Consider the following 6,000-nt stretch of genomic DNA (forward strand, 5'->3'; position numbering starts at 1 on the left):
AGCATTACGTCACAGGCCTATCGAACGATACCCGATTTGACAAACTATGTAAAATTCGCTTAGGTTGAAAATTGCGAACGATGTAATCGCATTGAAAACAGGAATGAAAACACAAAACATTGCGATGAATACTTGATTAGCATGGTCCGCAAGACTCATTGCTTGGAAAAAAAATTATATATATATATATATATATATATATATATATATATATATATATATATATATATATATATATTTTTTTTTTTTTTTTCACTGCGCCATAATGAAACACTGCAGAAGCAAATCAATAAGATACATAGTAAAACCCGTACTCAATATAATACTAAGTTAGTTCTCTGTAATATGCTCTATATTTAATTCTTGTTCATGGAAATTATTTAATGTTCCAGGGATGCTACAGCATAACCTATCTTCACCGCATTTAGTTCGTCTAGGATTCACTTCCCAATATTTGCAATGTCTGATGTTGTGTATATGTGGGCTTATGTTTAGGCTACCCAGAGTGCGTAAATAAAGAGTAATTTGTTTCATTGCGCAGCGCGTGTTATAGCGTAAAATAATAAAGATAGACCACACTGATTAAGCCAGATTATTTGGGTAACGACCTGGGTGCGTGATTAGGCTTGTCATTTGCACAAGGGTCATCAGTCTTACGTATGAGCTGTGTACCGGAGCAATATATACATTCCGTCGTAAGCACGGTCTGAGCGATAAGCCTGTATTTTCATGCCCAAACGTGCACAAACACTCATTATTCATCAAAAAACAATAACTGGTTGGAATTCCTTGCCACAAAATTTTTACTTGATCAGTTCCATGATTTCGGTAGTTTATGTGTTCGCCCGCGTGACAATAATGTTTAGCGTGTACCTATCTGGAATTGTTTCCTTTGGCGAAGTTGTAGTGTGAAGCTCTCCTCGATTTAGCACACCGGTATATTGCCTGAATCTTACACGCTTGGTTGCACTTATGCACGCGTTTCTGCAATGATTTGCATGTCCTTCCTGCTTGGATCCCCGTGATTCGTAGTACTAAATAAATAAATAAATCAATAAATAAGTGCTCGCCACGAAACTGGAGAACTTGACACTGCATTTGCACATCGACGTTTCCTTTTCATAGTGTCAGTAAATAAGAAAGAAATGAAAAGTCAGCATTCATTCTTACACGACATGAAGAATACTCTGTAGAAAAATCGCCGTTCAGCTGATACGATACATTAGGCAGACATGGATTGACAAAAGGTCAGTGCAGGAGCCACTTCGTCTAATGTGGTTAGCAATCGGTGATGGTGTGTTCGGCGCGTTCTCTTTAACAGTCGACCATACTGCTCATCCTTTACAAACGCATTCTTTTCTTTTTTAAGGCGACTCTTCGAAAATAGTGTCGAATGCCAAGCAGCGGCCAATAAATGAGAGCGAAAAGCGGCTTCATATAAGATCACAAAGAAAACAAATGATATCAGGCACTATTGTTTCGATATATGGGTATGTACAAAGAAGATAGGACTTTTGAATTCAAGGGGGCTCACCAGAAGGACATTGCTTCCAACACCTGGCTTCTTACAGGCAGTGAGCTACGCAGTTATACATGCGTGCAATGCGGCAGAGCAACCCTTGAATCAGTTGTCGCGAAGAGGAGGAGCGCTGCCCTTTTGTCGTTCCTCCAGTCAACACTTATAGGCACTTCACTTTGCCTCAGCACTGACAAATACTACCTGTAACATCCATCCATTCTCCCAGAGTAGTATAGCTCATGACAAACAGCGGTTGCTTAGAACTCTTTCCTTCTCCTCCTCCGCTCTCCGAGTACCCGCCGAAGGTCGGTGCCTCGGCCGAAACGTCAGTAAAGCACCTCATAACGCACAGTCGAGCACAAGGTTTTACTGAACGCGAGATCTGAGAAAAAGCTGAATCTATTTATTAATCTAGTATTCGCATTTGCAGCCTCTACTAGTATATGTGAACAACGTTCGGTTTTAATCACTACTGTTACAGGCTGCTCGGAAAGTGAACGTTTTCTGAGATCCCGTCGTCCGCAAACCTTCGTGGTTGTCTGTACGTTGCTTCCTTTTATATATATATATATATATATATATATATATATATATATATATATATATATATATATATATATATATATATATATATATATATATATATATATATATATATATATATATAAAAACTCAAAAAAGTATAGGAAGAAAGGAATCCTAGATGCGCATTTATATATACGCATCCAGGATCTTTTTCGGGGAATCGGGTGGCCCAACCCAACGTAACTTTTCTATGAAAAATAGGGGGGAGGTACCTTTACTAGTACAAAAGTGAATAAGGCCCACCATTCGCCATAAGGACGCGTAAATCCGCAAAAGAGAAATGAAATAAGGTGTATAGGGTGTATAAATAGGTGTAGGTGTAATAAGGTATATAAGAATCAGTAAACAAGCGAAAGTGTAAACTAAAGATGTACAGTAGCGTCTTTTGAATTAGGTCTGCAAGAATTATAGAGAAATACATATTTGTGGAACAATCACAGTTCATTTGAATTGCCCTTTACTGTTCTACCAGGTGCCAAAACCGACTATTTGGGAAGTTGCGTAACGATGAGTGGCCGCCAGTCCCATTCAACCACTTATAGAGCGCAGGACGCCGCGGTTCTAGACGTACTGCGCCCACCGCGCAAGGCTGGAAGAACACCCACATAAGCACAGCAGAGAAGTGGCTACGTCAGGGAGCTCGACTGATAACTGTAGAAGCGTCATTCAAGACACACGGAATCATTCTCCACTTCTGGCGGGGTTTTTTCTGCTTGTCTTTTAAATAAAAAAGTTCTGATCAATAAATATTATCACAAACGATGGTTAAATTTGTTAATTTTTGCATTTCCTTCCTGTCTGGCTTACGCATCGCGTCTCTCCCTTAGTAGATCGCGTAATTTCTCAACTCCTTGCGACTCTTGTTTCCAGTTGCCAGTTTGCGCTATAAGTGCTGTACAATTAGGGAACAACCAGACGAGGTAACGGGTGACATTCATATTACGTATGGGTTTAACGGTTATTGCAGGGTTTGATGATGGACGCTGTTTCGCATTATTTTATCTTCCACCTTATCTAACCCATATCACGGATATATGGTTCCGAGGATCTGCCAGCATCGCGGCGAGCCGTCACTCGAGGAAATTAAAAAAGCAAAACGACAAGTTAAACGCAACTGGCGTTTTCTCCGGCGCCACGTCATTCCTCGAGCATACAGACCAGCTGACTACGAAACGAATCCCTTCCCTGATCTCTGGATCAGTCAAAACAAAGAAGGTTGACCTAAAGAAGCAACAGCCATGCTGGTGACAACTGAACGCATGTCGAATTGATCGCTCGGGCATCGAATTGATGAGAAAACTGGCCGTCACACCCCAGGAGATGCCGATAACTACACCGCCATCCAAAAGGAATGAAAAAGGCAACAAGATGACGGCCGCCGAATAACTGTCAAGTCCCAAGATTGATTTGGCGGCGCTTTAGGAATGTGTTTGAGGAGTGATGGCGTGGGCAAGAAGGGGGTGGGGGGATATGAAGATTAATCTCGGGGGGACGGGTGCGCCCCCCCCCCCGGGTACGTGCGTGATACATATATAATGAAGGAGAAGAAACGGAAATCATATCATAAGAAGCCAACAGACAAAGACACCAAGGGCAATAAAGGGGAAATTATTTATTCTTACTAAGTGAATGAAAGAGATGTTAAATTAATGGAAATAAAAGTGGATGAATAAACAACCTTCTGCAGGTGGGGAACGATCCCACATCTTTGCATTTACAGCCTCTACTAGTATAGAGGGTCTTGAACTCGGTAACATTGATGCCTTCAGGTAGCACGTATGGGTTTGTTGACCAATTGCCCTCACCGAAAAAGATCATGTACTCGTGATGCCTGCGGTAGAAAGGATTTTCCACATCCGCAGCCAAGGTTTGTGAGTGGTGGCGCTGGCTAAAACTCACAGGGTTAGTTCTAGTAGTGATACATAGATACCCCAGGAAATGGATGGGGAAACGGCGCCGCGGTAGCTCAATTAGTATAACATCGCACGCGTAATACGACGACGTGGGATTGTCTCCCACCTGCGGCAAGTTGTATTTTCATCCACTTTCATTTCCATTAATTTATCAATTCTTTAATACAGTTAGTAAGTACAAGTGATTTCCCCTATGTTGTCCTTGGTGTCCTTGTTTGTTGGCTTCTTATGATATGACTATTATATATATATATATATATATATATATATATATATATATATATATATATATATATACATATTCACGTGGTAGAGTATCGCACGCGTAACGTGCAGACGTGTGCTCGCTGTCTTCTCGTTTATATATATATACATATATATATATATATATATATATATTCACGTGGTAGAGTATCGCACGCGTAACGTGAAGACGTGTGCTCGCTGTCTTCTCGTTATATATATATATATATATATATATATATATATATATATATATATATATATATATATATATATATATATATATATATATGAAACAACAGTGTATCCTCATCAGCGCTTCATATTTTTTAACACCTTGAATCTAGATATTTCGATAGAATTACCTGTCTGGTTGGAAAAATGATTCTTTTTAATTTTTTACAAATACCACTTGTCGACTTGACGCTGGAAATATCATAAATGAAAACCCGAGACCTTCTGGCCAAACGGTGTGTATTTTCTGTTTCATCTGCGGACGCCATCTTGTGATTCTCTATACTTTCGTAGAAACGTAGCGGGGAGAACGAGTGATAAAAGAATGATAAAATGAGAAAAAAATTGAATAACAAGAAAAAGAAAGCAGCTCGTAGCACGTTCCGTTACCGTTTGCACAATAGCGACAAAAACGAGATCTCGCTAAAAAAAATTAAAGGAAGAAAAAAAAAACCTTCAGTCAGGGAGCTTCAACAAAAAGCCAAACCTCACAAGAAGTTCTCGCCCATCGCATAGAGCCATCTATATTGTTCACGGACCGTAACTGGACCCCGGGCAGAGCGCGCGAGAACGGTAAACTCGCCTCGCACTTCAACCTCACGCTCGGAATCGTCGGTTCTGAATCCCCTTTCTTCTTCCGCGAAGGCCGAGGATCACAACTTCCCAGCTTCCTCTTCGTCCTTCAAGGTTTTCTTCCTCTTCCTCCCACTTCCCGACACCCACCGCAGATCGCTAGTTGACGCGCCTCTTACGGGACACTCCAAGCACCTAGCTGGGCTTCTTTTTCCTTTCTCAACAGCAGAGGTCCCTACCCAGAGACCGGACTAAACCAGGAACGTTTCTTCCTTCGTCCCGCTCTCTCTCTCTCTTTCGTTTTTCTTTAGAACCTCGCCATCAATGCATCCCCACACCCCACGCTTACTCACTCTCTCAGGTGACGCAACCAACGCTCCAGATTCCCATGGTCGTCTGCATTTTTCCGCACCTCACCACCGCGGCCGCCGTCTCGGCCCGACCTCCACGTATACCCAGGCCACCCCGCCGCCGTCGGCACACCCCTCCTCCCGTTACACGACTCCCCCCCCCCCCCCCCCCCCTACTCTTCGCAGACACTCTCCGACCTTCCCGTATGTCCTCGACCAAAAAACGCCCCATTTTTTGGTGCTTTTCGGGGACCTCTTGGCATCTCTCCCCACCGGCCTTTCCTTTGCCCCGCGTCCCCGCCAAGGTCTTAGGCCTAACGTGGCGACCCCCACAGTTTCCTTCCCTCCGTCCGTCTGCTTCTCCCCGTAGAAAACAGCGTCATAGAAGTGCTCCTTTCGGTTGTCGTCTCCTACGTCTCGCGCGGTTTTGCCCTCTTTCGGCGACGGCGTGCAGTCGGTGTCTGGCCCAGGAAGCACCGTTGTTGTCGGGCGCACGCTTTTCTTCGCCCAACTTCCCTGTTGGATCCCCCTGATTCCCTCTGCCACCTTTAGATTCCCCTTTGTTATTTTTATATTCCGTGCC

The sequence above is a fragment of the Dermacentor andersoni genome, chromosome 7 (assembly GCF_023375885.2).
Source record: "Dermacentor andersoni chromosome 7, qqDerAnde1_hic_scaffold, whole genome shotgun sequence".
Lineage (NCBI taxonomy): Eukaryota > Metazoa > Arthropoda > Arachnida > Ixodida > Ixodidae > Dermacentor > Dermacentor andersoni.